Raw genomic sequence first — 15,474 nt, 5'->3', positions numbered from 1 at the left:
AGATAGACATACATCTCCTTCGAGCGATCTCCCTCAAATGGTGTACTATATATAGAGGAAAAGAAAAGTGTGTGAGACTGTAAATCATACTATACCTGTTATATAGCTGTATTATGGTATTCAGTATCATCAGATAAATGTATTATAGCGGCACATATCCTGCCATAATAACACTTCCTGCTTTGCCTCATTACCGAGGGGAAACAGGAAGGGATATCGACAAGATGTATTAACATCTTGTCTGCCGAAGCGGGGGAGCGAAAGCTCCATGCTCCGGCGATGTCCCCCTGAGCTCACAGCGCGTCAGCTCAGAGATGACGTGCTCTGCCTCCCTTTGCGCATGTGCAGGATCTCGCTACTCAAAATCGGCAGCTGCAGGTATCGAAACATTGCCCTCGCATATCGGCCTGCTATCTTTTAGATAGCAGCGCCGATAAGGACAGGGGCGTCCCTGTCACCTTGCAGACACCGCTGCCATCATACATGGGGGAGAAGCGGTATAGTGCACATAATGTGGGCTGATACCGCTTCTCCCCAATATCGACACATAATACATTTACCGCTATATTAGTTAATGAAGTAGATTTTTTTTAACAGCAAAATGAGTAAAAATAAGAATTTACTTACCGATAATTCTATTTCTCGTAGTCCGTAGTGGATGCTGGGGACTCCGTCAAGACCATGGGGATTAGCGGCTCCGCAGGAGACAGGGCACAAAAATAAAAGCTTTAGGACTAGGTGGTGTGCACTGGCTCCTCCCCCTATGACCCTCCTCCAAGCCTCAGTTAGGATACTGTGCCCAGACGAGCGTACACAATAAGGAAGGATTTTGAATCCCGGGTAAGACTCATACCAGCCACACCAATCACACTGTACAACTTGTGATCTGAACCCAGTTAACAGCATGATAACAGAGGAGCCTCTGAAAAGATGGCTCACAACAATAATAACCCGATTTTTGTAACAATAACTATGTACAAGTATTGCAGACAATCCGCACTTGGGATGGGCGCCCAGCATCCACTACGGACTACGAGAAATAGAATTAGAATTATCGGTAAGTAAATTCTTATTTTCTCTGACGTCCTAAGTGGATGCTGGGGACTCCGTCAGGACCATGGGGATTATACCAAAGCTCACAAACGGGCGGGAGAGTGCGGATGACTCTGCAGCACCGAATGAGAGAACTCCAGGTCCTCCTCAGCCAGGGTATCAAATTTGTAAAATTTTGCAAACGTGTTTGCCCCTGACCAAGTAGCAGCTCGGCAAAGTTGTAAAGCCGAGACCCCTCGGGCAGCCGCCCAAGATGAGCCCACCTTCCTTGTGGAATGGGCATTTACAGATTTTGGCTGTGGCAGGCCTGCCACAGAATGTGCAAGCTGAATTGTACTACAAATCCAACGAGCTTAGAAGCAGGAGCACCCAGCTTGTTGGGTGCATACAGGATAAACAGCGAGTCAGTTTTCCTGACTCCAGCCGTCCTGGAAATATATATTTTCAGGGCCCTGACAACGTCTAGCAACTTGGAGTCCTCCAAGTCCCTAGTAGCCGCAGGCACCACAATAGGTTGGTTCAGGTGAAACGCTGACACCACCTTAGGGAGAAACTGGGGACGAGTCCGCAGTTCTGCCCTGTCCGAATGGAAAATCAGATATGGGCTTTTGTGAGACAAAGCCGCCAATTCTGACACTCGCCTGGCCGAGGCCATGGCCAACAGCATGGTCACTTTCCATGTGAGATATTTCAAATCCACAGATTTGAGCGGTTCAAACCAATGTGATTTGAGGAATCCCAGAACTACGTTGAGATCCCACGGTGCCACTGGAGGCACAAAAGGGGGTTGTATATGCAGTACTCCCTTGACGAATGTCTGGACTTCAGGAACTGAAGCCAATTCTTTCTGGGAGAAAATCGACAGGGCCGAAATTTGAACCTTAATGGACCCCAATTTGAGGCCCATAGACACTCCTGTTTGCAGGAAATGCAGGAATAGACCGAGTTGAAATTCCTCCGTGGGGGCCTTCCTGGCCTCACACCACGCAACATATTTTCGCCAAATGCGGTGATAATGTTGTGCGGTCACCTCCTTCCTGGCTTTGACCAGGGTAGGTATGACCTCTTCCGGAATGCCTTTTTCCCTTAGGATCCGGCGTTCAACCGCCATGCCGTCAAACGCAGCCGCGGTAAGTCTTGGAACAGACAGGGTCCTTGCTGAAGCAAGTCCCTTCTTAACGGCAGAGGCCATGGGTCCTCTGTGAGCATCTCTTGAAGTTCCGGGTACCAAGTCCTCCTTGGCCAATCCGGAGCCACGAGTATAGTTCTTACTCCTCTCCGTCTTATAATTCTCAGTACCTTGGGTATGAGAGGAAGAGGAGGGAACACATACACTGACTGGTACACCCACGGTGTTACCAGAGCGTCCACAGCTATTGCCTGAGGGTCCCTTGACCTGGCGCAATACCTGTCCAGTTTTTTGTTGAGGCGGGACGCCATCATGTCCACCTTTGGTTTTTCCCAATGGTTCACAATCATGTGGAAGACTTCCGTGTGAAGTCCCCACTCTCCCGGGTGGAGGTCGTGCCTGCTGAGGAAGTCTGCTTCCCAGTTGTCCACTCCCGGAATGAACACTGCTGACAGTGCTATCACATGATTTTCCGCCCAGCGAAGAATCCTTGCAGCTTCTGCCATTGCCCTCCTGCTTCTTGTGCCGCCCTGTCTGTTTACATGGGCGACTGCCGTGATGTTGTCCGACTGGATCAGCACCGGCTGACCTTGAAGCAGAGGTCTTGCTAGGCATAGAGCATTGTAAATTGCCCTTAGCTCCAGTATATTTATGTGGAGAGAAGTCTCTAGACTTGACCACGTTCCCTGGAAATTTCTTCCCTGTGTGACTGCTCCCCAGCCTCTCAGGCTGGCATCCGTGGTCACCAGGATCCAATCCTGAATGCCGAATCTGCGGCCCTCTAGTAGATGAGCACTCTGCAGCCACCACAGAAGAGACACCCTTGTCCTCGGAGACAGTGTTATCCGCTGATGCATCTGAAGATGCGATCCGGACCATTTGTCCAGCAGATCCCACTGAAAAGTTCTTGCGTGAAATCTGCCGAATGGAATCGCTTCGTAAGAAGCCACCATTTTTCCCAGGACCCTTGTGCAATGATGCACTGACACTTTTCCTGGTTTTAGGAGGTTCCTGACTAGCTCGGATAACTCCCTGGCTTTCTCCTCCGGGAGAAACACCTTTTTCTGGACTGTGTCCAGAATCATCCCTAGGAACAGCAGACGTGTCGTCGGGATCAGCTGCGATTTTGGAATATTTAGAATCCACCCGTGCTGTTGTAGCAGTACCCGAGATAGTGCTACTCCGACCTCCAACTGTTCCCTGGACTTTGCCCTTATCAGGAGATCGTCCAAGTAAGGGATAATTAAGACGCCTTTTCTTCGAAGAAGAATCATCATTTCGGCCATTACCTTGGTAAAGACCCGGGGTGCCGTGGACAATCCAAACGGCAGCGTCTGAAACTGATAATGACAGTTCTGTACTACGAACCTGAGGTACCCTTGGTGAGAAGGGCAAATTGGGACATGAAGGTAAGCATCCTTGATGTCCAGGGACACCATATAGTCCCCTTCTTCCAGGTTCGCTATCACTGCTCTGAGTGACTCCATCTTGAATTTGAACCTTTGTATGTAAGTGTTCAAAGATTTTAGATTTAGAATCGGTCTCACCGAGCCGTCCGGCTTCGGTACCACAACAGTGTGGAATAATACCCCGTTCCCTGTTGTAGGAGGGGTACTTTGATTATCACCTGCTGGGAATACAGCTTGTGAATTGCTTCCAATACTGCCTCCCTGTCGGAGGGAGACGTTGGTAAAGCAGACTTCAGGAACCTGCGAGGGGGAGACGTCTCGAATTCCAATCTGTACCCCTGGGATACTACCTGTAGGATCCAGGGGTCCACTTGCGAGTGAGCCCACTGCGCGCTGAAACTCTTGAGACGACCCCCCACCGCACCTGAGTCCGCTTGTAAGGCCCCAGCGTCATGCTGAGGACTTGGCAGAAGCGGTGGAGGGCTTCTGTTCCTGGGAAGAGGCTGTCTGCTGCAGTCTTTTTCCCTTTCCTCTACCCCGGGGCAGATATGACTGGCCTTTTGCCCGCTTGCCCTTATGGGGACGAAAGGACTGAGGCTGAAAAGACGGTGTCTTTTTCTGCTGAGAGGTGAGTTGGGGTAAAAAGGTGGATTTTCCAGCTGTTGCCGTGGCCACCAGGTCCGAAAGACCGACCCCAAATAACTCCTCCCCTTTATACGGCAATACTTCCATATGCCGTTTGGAATCCGCATCACCTGACCACTGTCGTGTCCATAAACATCTTCTGGCAGAAATGGACATCGCACTTACTCTTGATGCCAGGGTGCAAATATCCCTCTGTGCATCACGCATATATAGAAACGCATCTTTTAAACGCTCTATAGTCAATAAAATACTGTCCCTGTCCAGGGTATCAATATTTTCAGTCAGGGACTCCGACCACGCCACCCCAGCGCTGCACATCCAGGCTGAGGCAATCGCTGGTCGCAGTATAACACCAGTATGTATGTATATACTTTTTAGGACATTTTCCAGCTTCCTATCAACTGGCTCCTTGAGGGCGGCCGTATCAAGAGACGGTAACGCCACTTGTTTTGATAAGCGTGTGAGTGCCTTATCCACCCTAGGGGGTGTTTCCCAACGCGCCCTAACTTCTGGCGGGAAAGGGTATAATGCCAATAATTTCTTAGATATCAGCAATTTTTTATCGGGGGAGACCCACGCATCATCACACACTTCATTTAATTCTTCTGATTCAGGAAAAACTACGGGTAGTTTTTTCACACCCCACATAATACCCTTTTTTGTGGTACTTGTAGTATCAGAAATATGCAAAGCCTCCTTCATTGCCGTGATCATGTAACGTGTGGCCCTACTGGAAAATACGTTTGTTTCTTCACCGTCGACACTGGAGTCAGTGTCCGTGTCTGTGTCTGTGTCGACCGACTGAGGTAATGGGCGCTTTAGAGCCCCTGACGGTGTTTGAGACGCCTGGACAGGCACTAACTGACTTGCCGGCTGTCTCATGTCGTCAACAGTTTTTTGTAAAGTGCTGACACTATCACGTAATTCCTTAAATAAGACCATCCAGTCAGGTGTCGACTCCCTAGGGGGTGACATCACTAATACAGGCAATTGCTCCGCCTCCACACCATTTTCCTCCTCATACATGTCGACACACGCGTACCGACACACAGCACACACACAGGGAATGCTCTGATAGAGGACAGGACCCCACTAGCCCTTTGGGGAGACAGAGGGAGAGTTTGCCAGCACACACCAGAGCGCTATATATGTATAGGGACAACCTTATAAATAAGTGTTTCTCCCTTATAGCTGCTATATATGTTCTTATATGCCAAATTAGTGCCCCCCCCTCTCTTTTTTACCCTGTTTCTGTAGTGCAGGACTGCAGGGGAGAGTCAGGGAGACGTCCTTCCAGCGGAGCTGTGAGGGAAAATGGCGCTTGTGTGCTGAGGAGATAGGCTCCGCCCCCTTCACGGCGGCCTTTCTCCCGCTTTTTATGAGGTAAAATGGCAGGGGTTAAATACATCCATATAGCCCAAGAGCTATATGTGATGTATTTTTTACCATAAATAGTGTTTTCATTGCGTCTCAGGGCGCCCCCCCCCCAGCGCCCTGCACCCTCAGTGACCGGAGTGTGAAGTGTGCTGAGAGCAATGGCGCACAGCTGCAGTGCTGTGCGCTACCTTTCTTGAAGACAAGATGCCTTCTGCCGCCGATTTCTGGACCTCTTCACTCTTCTGGCTCTGTAAGGGGGCCGGCGGCGCGGCTCCGGGACCCATCCATGGCTGGGCCTGTGATCGTCCCTCTGGAGCTAATGTCCAGTAGCCAAGAAGCCCAATCCACTCTGCACGCAGGTGAGTTCGCTTCTTCTCCCCTTAGTCCCTCGATGCAGTGAGCCTGTTGCCAGCAGGACTCACTGAAAATAAAAAAACCTAAGTCTATACTTTTATTCTAAGCAGCTCAGGAGAGCTACCTAGATTGCACCCTTCTCGGCCGGGCACAAAAACCTAACTGAGGCTTGGAGGAGGGTCATAGGGGGAGGAGCCAGTGCACACCACCTAGTCCTAAAGCTTTTATTTTTGTGCCCTGTCTCCTGCGGAGCCGCTAATCCCCATGGTCCTGACGGAGTCCCCAGCATCCACTTAGGACGTCAGAGAAATATACGATAAGGGACTTATCTATTAGAAATATAAAGAACATAGGTACTTACTCATAGGGCAGATCAGGGCTGTTAGAAAAAGAAGAAGAAAAAAGTTCAAACTATATCTGAATCTCAAGCACATCATTAGCACATAGATATGTCATTTCTATATCCCATAATAAGACATGTTACAAAGATATCCGTACATCTCACTCAGATCTCCCTCAGATGACGTACTACACAGAGGAAAAGAAAGTGTGAGAATGTAAATCATACTATACCTGTTATAGAGCTGTATTACAGTATTCAGTATTATGTTACTTAATGAAGTAGATTTTTTTAACAGCTAAATGATTAAAATATACCATCATAAGTAACGTATCTGTTAGAAATATAAATAAAGAATGTAGGTACTTACTCATAGGGCAGATCAGGGCTGTTAGAAAAAGAAGAAGAAGAAGAAAAAGTTAAAACTGTGTCTGATTGTTAAGCACAACACTAGCACATAGAGATGTTTTTTCTGTATCCCATAGTAAGACATAGAAAGATATACTTACATGCCAAACATGGTGTCATCAGAAGACAAGCTACACAGAGGAAAAGGAAATGTGTGAGAATCTTAATCATAATATACCTGCTATATAGGTGTATAACAGTATGCAGCATTACTACAGATACGCGTTGTCTATATTCCATAATACAACATGTTACAATGATATACATACCTGAGCCTGTCATCCAATACCATTCTGGGTGGGTTATTACACATAGAGGAAAAGAAAACGTGTGAGAATGTAAATCATACAATACGTGCTGGATAACAGTATACAGCATTACTTTCTGTTACTTTGTGATGTACAGTTTTGTAACAAGGAGCTGATTAAATTATTAAAATATATAATCCTATGTGACTTATCTGTTAGAAAAATAAAACAAGACTGTAGGTAGTTACCCAGATGTCATCACAGCTCTGTTAGAAAAAGAATAAAAAAAAGTTACAATGATATCAGATGCACAAAGCACAACAGAGCAGTATTGCAATCTAAAGAAAAAAAGTGACACAACACTGCCTGACTATACAGAATAATAATAATGGGGGATTTTGGAAACCGGTTATTCTCAACAGGTTCGACCCTGAAATTCAAAGTGGCATCAATATTAAATTTAAAACCAGTTGTGTTTGGTTTAAATTTCAGGGCCAAATCTGCAGAGAATTGGTAGCTGGTAAAAGCCGCTGCATAGTACTGTGTATCTAGACCATGGTCTGACCTCAGCCTGTGGGAATAAACTTGCTGTAGAATTGATGCTTTCCCCCTCCCCCCCCTCTTTTTAAACAGGGGATGACTACGTGAATCAAAGTGGATCAGCCTGGACACACAGGACTTCAGAGATAAATAAACCGGTAAGTAAAGGTTTATGTGAGGGTGTTTGTTTTGTCTGTATTTGGCAGTCACTGTGTTGTCTCTGTATTATTACAGTCACTGCGTTGCTCTTTATATTATATGATGTCATTGCATTGCTGTGTTTTATATGGCCGTCACTGCATTGCTTTCTATTATATGGCAGTCACTGCATTGCTCTCTGTATTATAAGGGTGGAAATTGTGATACTCTGTCACACCCCTTCAATCAGCTGACCACACCTCCCTTCCGTGGACCCCCTACCAGTCCATTTCCCCTGAGGACACTGCACCGGTATGACACTGCCAGAATGTTAAGTTGTTACAGAGCATGCACTTTTTATTCAAGTAACCTCATCGGTTTATAAAATAACATCATACAGTATTCTTTCATAAAAATTATGTTTAGACCTGTGCTATTATTAATGTGGTTCTACCAGACCTAAAATGTCCAAACATTAAATAAAATAATATAATTACCCGTCCTCCTCCTCCCATGGCTGTATCTCTGAAACATAAAATGAGTATTTTTAGATTTATATATATATTTTTAAAACGTTTGCATATAATAAAACTTATTTCGTACTCTTGGCTGGTATAACAGAGAGTAAAAGCCATATAACATCTTGGGACTTACCTGGTACATCAAAGCCTTGCTGCAGAAGGGAGAAAAAGAAAAGGATCAGTAGACAATATAAACTTTTAAATATGTATTATACATTTCACTATTCCTGTCTGTGTGCGTGTATTAAACTAGCTGAATACCCGTGCTTCGCTATGGAATTTCAAGTATTTTTGTGCGTTTAACATTGAAGGACTTCCTGGAAAACTTAATTTTTAGTCTTTCCTTCAGGCTGAAGAATGGCCGGGCTGTCGGAGCACCTGACTCTGGAACCGGCAACATATATCTCCATGGGAGAAGCCGTCACTCCTCAGATCCACACCAGCCACTTTCACACTCTGCCCCTGAGCTTTGTTACTGGTCATGGCGTAGCCGACATTTACCGGGAACTGCAGCCATTGAACTGGAAATGGTAGTCTGATGGGATCAGAGGAATTCTGGGGAATGGAGAGAGTTTCGGGTGGATGCTAAAGAAGCCCCTAACAATCCTCCAATGTAAAATGAAACAAAAAATCGACAGATTGTCAGTTAAAAAAAAATCTTAAAAAATAATTGTTTTTAAACCTAGATTATCATGCTGCTAAAAATATATACACCTACTCAGGCACTTCATTTGGTAACGTTTGTATGCACAAACCAAATGTAAGTCTTATCTGGATTAAGAGATAATGAAAAATGTATCTTAAAAAAAATAAACAATTCACCCCTTTGCACCCCTTTGGGGTGGACTTTTGAAAACTCCCTTCTTAGTGAGTGCCTACGTCACAAACCAAAGCTACTGTCCAAATGTCAAGTTCCTAGTCCTCATGGTTCCGGAGATTTGGTGATGGGTCCGTGAGTCAATCAGTGGTATTTGGCTTTTATATATGTAGATCACTTACATGACCAGGTGCCCGTGTATTCATTTGTCTATAGAATTCCCTACAAGCAGAAAATACAGAATATTATGGAACACAGAAACTCACAACACATACTACGTATCACATATATGGCTGCCCTGAGGGTTGTGTTATAGGTAATTTGGAGTTACAGTGAGAAGAAGAAAACATCACTTACGCTCTCTGCAAACGCAAACATTGCTGAAACTCCTGAAACTCCTACAGAGGGAAAGAGAGAAGTTTAACATTTTATTTAACTAAAACTAAACATCTCCCTCTGGAAGAGATGGATCAGCAGTTTCTTGAAGACTGAAACAACAAGAGCTTCGGTGTCTACTCCTGTGTGTTACGCACAGTTTGTTGATGTCTATGTCAGTGTGTATGAACACCTGAGCACAAGCAGGGCAGTAACTAGAAGTGGTACTGCTCAGGGCACAAGGCAGAGGATGTGGGACCATCGCTGGCACCCTGCAGCCTGGAGAGCCACCTGATGAGTCCTTAGGATGCTCAGCTCCCTGGTCCAGACCCCCCTTAGTGACCTCATGATGTCTCATATACGTTGGGGGTGGAGGGCCCATTAGTACCCGGCTACAGCATTGTGTACAAGACCCACTTTGATACAATGTGTGAGAAAACGGCATATTAATGATGTGTGTATATATATAGAGAGAGCGTGGTCGCAGTTGGTGGGCAGTGGGTAGCATGAATGGGCGGCTCCCAGCATCCGAGTGAAAGAGTAGCAGATTCTGCTCTTACTGAATGAGGCCCTAAGCCTGTTATTTTCAGGTTACGCCACTAGATGGCGACAATCACATACTAGCATTAGCTTTAGTTAAATATTGTGTATAGGTGTTTATTAACAAATTAACAGTGAAATAACAGTTTTTAATGTCTTTTATATCTTTAATATATTTGATATACATCGTGCATTACTATTATACACCGCACTCGTATCTCTAAGGCAGTTTTAAGAGTGCTCGTTTCACTAAACTTTATTGTACTTTTCTCTAATACAGTCTGTGACCGTGGTGATGGGTACACTATTGGTGACGTCATCAGGAGCATGCGTACTGGCGGGACCTGTGTGAGGCAGCGCGCCTGAATGGGGAGTAAGAAGTCTATTTACTAAGGCTTGGATGGAGATAACGTACCAGCCAATCAGCTCCTAACTGTCATTTATCATACACAGCCTGTAACATGACAGTTAGGAGCTGATTGGCTGGTGCTTTCTCTCCGTCCACTTTATCTCCATCTTAGGCTTAGGAAGTAGACCTCCCTAATTGTAAAGCGCAACAGAATATGCTGCGCTATATACGAAACTCTTAAATTATTCTCCACTTAGCCTGTTATTTTCAAGTTGCGCCACTAGATGGCGACATTCACATACTAGCATTAGCTTTAGTTAAATATCGTCTATAGGTGTTTATTAATAAACAGTGAAATAAGTTTATATATATATTCATAGGCGTGCGCACGGGGGTTGCCTGGTGCGCACAGGCACCCCCTAATGTCTGGCACCCCCCCGCACTCCACGCCTGTGTTAATCGTGAGTCTGTCACTGAAAACTGCCGCTGCGCCCGCCGCCCGCCACGGACAATATAGTAAATAGAGGCACATGCTGGTGTCACGAATGGCAGCCCAGCGGGTGACTGATGTCAAGCGCCGCCTCCCGCCCCCGCTCTTCAGTCTCCTCCTGCGGCAACGCACGCGCAAGGGGGTAAGTGAGAGCAGCTCCTTCCTTCTCATGGGGGTGGACGGCGGTAGTTGCGGGTCCAGTGGGGGGAGATCGGTACGCGGGTGTCTTTGATTAAAGATGCTAGCCAGGCGGGCTCTCGCTGACTCGGCAGGGGCTGGCAGTGTCTATATGCAATTATGGTGGCTGTGTTTTTTGTGAAAGAGATGTGTGTGTGTACACTACAGAATGTATACTATGGTGTCAGCTGTGTATCTGTTTACTAGTGTACGTGTGTACTGTATGTATGCATGTTGTGTACTACTGCTATGTGTGTTTATGTATGTAAGTATATCATTTATGTGTATGTACACTATTATGTGAGTTTACCGTGTGTGTATGTATGCTGTGTGTGTTTATGTGTACTATGTGATATATATATATATATATATGTGTTTGCCTCTGCGCTGTGTCCTCACTGTCCTGTAACTGCTGCCGCCAGCCACGCCAACTTCACTGGCCCAGCCCAGGTAGCGTTCCTCTCAGGAGGAATCGGAGCCGCTGCTGAAGTGGAGGACACAGCTGAGCGAGCCTGAGACAGTTCAGCACTCAGCAGAGAGTATATAGGTGCATACACACTGGACGTTTCTGCCCAGCGTGTATGCACAGGGATGATCGCTGACATCGCTGGGCTGAAAATCGCCCAGCGATGTCAGTGGGGGTGCATGGCTTTCCATAACAGGACGCTATGGAAAGCCGTCCACCGCACTGTTCATCTGCTGGTAGGCGCGCATCAACGCTCATCGCCGGGGCATACACACTGGGTGGTTTTGAGCTGAAAGCAGGTCAACACACCAAAAGTGACCTGCTCTCAGCTCACAATCGCCCAGTGTGCATGGGCCTTAAGACACACACTCTCTGTCAGTGTGTCACTGAGACAGCTCTGTATAATATGTTAAATTTGGATTTTTTTTTATTACTATGGATTATTTATATCCCTCAAAATATTTATTACAGGTATTATTAATAATGTGTTATACTTTTATAATAACGGTGAGCACTATGGGGGTATTATGTGTATCTGGCACTGCTGGGGGCATACAGTTTGCCATAATGTGAATTCCAGCTCATACTGTGTGACATAACGTGAGTTTTGGATAATACTGTGTGGCATAACGTTAATTTCAGTTCATACTGTATGTCAAAAAGTGAATTTCGGCTCATACTGTGTGGCATAATGTGAAATTCGTCTCATGCCATGTGGGGTAATGTGAATTTCGGCTCATACTGTGTGGCGTAATGTGAAATTCGTCTCATACCATGTGGTGTAATGTGAATTTCAGCTCATACTGTGTGGCGTAATGTGAATTTTGGCTCATACGCTGTGGCGTAATGTGAATTTTGGCTCATACTGTGTGGCATAATGTGAAATTCGTCTCATACCGTGTGGCGTAATGTGAAATTCGTCTCATGCCATGTGGCGTAATGTGAATTTCGGCTCATACTGTGTGGCGTAATGTGAATTTGGCTCATACTGTGTGGCGTAATGTGAATTTAGGCTCATACTGTGTGGCGTAATGTGAATTTCGGCTCATACTGTGTGGCATAATGTGAATTTTGACTCATAATGTGAATAAGGGGTACAACTGGCTAGTAGCTGGTGAGCATGGGAACATGTGTGACAAATGCTGGTGTCCTGCAGAGGAGGGGTCTGTTGGCATAGAAAGAGGCACATGCGGCTCTGATGGCACATGTGTACATTATAAACCTACTTATGTTATCTTAGAATGGAAATGTTTGTTCCAGAATACATACCTCTTACCGGAGGCCGGGATCCCGGCTGTCATGATACTGACCACCAGTATGCCTGCAGCGGGGTGAGCGCTAGAAAGCCCCTTGCAGGCTCGCTACGCTCACCGAAGGATCTATTCTCCCTCTATGGGTGTCGTGCACACTCACAGAGGGAGAAAAGCCTGTGGCGCCGGTTTTCCGACAGGCGGTCTTGTGATCGCCTCCCATTTGGCTCAATAAATCTCCCGTACTTTTCAGAGTGGCCCACTCAAAATTAGGGTGTAGTGCTGGGGGGTGCAAGTGGGGGGGTGGGGGGGTGGGGAGGGGAATGCATATGCACCTAGGCCCATAACTCTCTAGTTCCGCCACTAGGTCAGGGATGGATTGTGGAAGTGTAAGCAGTGAATAGGGTACAGCGGAAGCTAGCACTCAGGGTTATGCCGTAGTAGACCGTCAGTACTGCCTGGTGGTCGCACCATTATATTTCATTATGGTTTCTCTGGGGTGTATTGCAGTATATCTACTTTATTATTACGGAGAAATTAGATTAAGCCATGTGATTTTACTGAGAGAATGTAAAATAGTTCTAGACATGTCTATGGGTGGTGCTAGACACGCCTTCAAAAGGCAGTGCTAGACATGCCCCTCCGGGGGTGCACCCCCTAATAAAATTAGCTGCGCACGCCTATGTATATATTTCTAACATAGGCCCAAATGTATTAAGCGTTAACAAGAGATACATCTGAGACACATAAGGAGAGATAAATGACCAGCCAATCAGCTCCTTACTGCCAGGTCACATGCTGTGTTTGAAAAAATAAGAATTTACTTACCGATAATTCTATTTCTCATAGTCCGTAGTGGATGCTGGGGACTCCGTAAGGACCATGGGGGAACAGCGGCTCCGCAGGAGACTGGGCACATCTAAAGAAAGCTTTAGGACTATCTGGTGTGCACTGGCTCCTCCCCCCATGACCCTCCTCCAAGCCTCAGTTAGGATACTGTGCCCGGACGAGCGTACACAATAAGGAAGGATTTTGAATCCCGGGTAAGACTCATACCAGCCACACCAATCACACCGTATAACCTGTGATCTGAACCCAGTTAACAGCATGATAACAGAGGAGCCTCTGAAAGATGGCTCACAACAATAATAACCCGATTTTTGTAACAATAACTATGTACAAGTATTGCAGACAATCCGCACTTGGGATGGGCGCCCAGCATCCACTACGGACTATGAGAAATAGAATTATCGGTAAGTAAATTCTTATTTTCTCTAACGTCCTAAGTGGATGCTGGGGACTCCGTAAGGACCATGGGGATTATACCAAAGCTCCCAAACGGGCGGGAGAGTGCGGATGACTCTGCAGCACCAAATGAGAGAACTCCAGGTCCTCCTCAGCCAGGATATCAATTTTGTAGAATTTTACAAACGTATTTGCTCCTGACCAAGTAGCTGCTCGGCAAAGTTGTAAAGCCGAGACCCCTCGGGCAGCCGCCCAAGATGAGCCCACCTTCCTTGTGGAGTGGGCATTTACAGATTTTTGGCTGTGGCAGGCCTGCCACAGAATGTGCAAGCTGAATTGTACTACAAATCCAACGAGCAATAGTCTGCTTAGAAGCAGGAGCACCCAGCTTGTTGGGTGCACACAGGATAAACAGCGAGTCAGATTTCCTGACTCCAGCCGTCCTGGAAACATATATTTTCAGGGCACTGACAACGTCTAGCAACTTGGAGGCCTCCAAGTCCCTAGTAGCCGCAGGCACCACCAATAGGTTGGTTCAGGTGAGACGCTGAAACCACCTTGGGGAGAAACTGAGGACGAGTCCTCAATTCCGCCCTGTCCGAATGGAAAATCAGATAAGGGCTTTTTCAGGATAAAGCCGCCAATTCTGACACGCGCCTGGCCCAGGCCAGGGCCAACAGCATGACCACTTTCCATGTGAGATATTTTAACTCCACAGATTTAAGTGGTTCAAACCAATGTGACTTTTGGAACCCAAAACTACATTGAGATCCCAAAGTGCCACTGGAGGCACAAAAGGAGGCTGTATATGCAGTACCCCTTTTACAAACGTCTGAACTTCAGGGACTGAAGCTAGTTCTTTTTGGAAGAAAATTGACAGGGCCGAAATTTGAACCTTAATGGACCCCAATTTCAGGCCCATAGACACTCCTGTTTGCAGGAAATGTAGGAATCGACCCAGTTGAATTTCCTCCGTCGGGCCTTACTGGCCTCGCACCACGCAACATATTTTCGCCAATTGCGGTGATAATGTTTTTGCGGTTACATCCTTCCTGGCTTTGATCAGGATAGGGATGACTTCATCCGGAATGCCTTTTTTCCTTCAGGATCCGGCGTTCAACCGCCATGCCGTCAAACGCAGCCGCGGTAAGTCTTGGAACAGACAGGGTCCTTGCTGGAGCAGGTCCCTTCTTAGAGGTAGAGGCCACGGATCCTCCGTGAGCATCTCTTGAAGTTCCGGTTACCAAGTCCTTCTTGGCCAATCCGGAACCACGAATATAGTGCTTACTCCTCTCCATCTTATCAATCTCAGTACCTTGGGTATGAGAGGCAGAGGAGGGAACACATACCCTGACTGGTACACCCACGGTGTTACCAGAGCGTCTACAGCTTATTGCCTGAGGGTCCCTGGACCTGGCGCAATACCTGTCGAGTTTTTAATCATGTGGAAGACTTCTGGGTGAAGTCCCCACTCTCCCGGGTGGAGGTCGTGCTGAGGAAGTCTGCTTCCCAGTTGTCCACTCCCGGAATGAATACTGCTGACAGTGCTATCACATGATTTTCCGCCCAGCGAAGAATCCTTGCAGCTTCTGCCATTGCCCTC

The 15,474-nt window shown here is 46.5% G+C and overlaps 1 long non-coding RNA gene across 2 annotated transcripts in view; it reads left to right on the top strand.

The window, feature by feature from the left end:
• LOC134949510 (uncharacterized) overlaps window positions 1–9,022 on the top strand; it is a 75,501-nt gene extending 66,479 nt beyond the window's left edge. For both annotated transcript variants that reach the window (XR_010183171.1, XR_010183172.1), the window contains exons 3-5: window positions 7,597–7,661; window positions 7,853–7,953; window positions 8,512–9,022. This is a non-coding gene — a long non-coding RNA (uncharacterized LOC134949510). The remainder of the gene's footprint in view (window positions 1–7,596; window positions 7,662–7,852; window positions 7,954–8,511) is intronic.
• The last annotated feature ends 6,452 nt before the right edge of the window (window positions 9,023–15,474 follow it).

Source organism: Pseudophryne corroboree, chromosome 8 (genome assembly GCF_028390025.1).
Source record: "Pseudophryne corroboree isolate aPseCor3 chromosome 8, aPseCor3.hap2, whole genome shotgun sequence".
NCBI classification, from domain to species: domain Eukaryota; kingdom Metazoa; phylum Chordata; class Amphibia; order Anura; family Myobatrachidae; genus Pseudophryne; species Pseudophryne corroboree.
The sequence above is the reverse complement of the archived record's forward strand: the minus strand, read 5'-3'. Positions and strand labels throughout refer to the sequence as shown.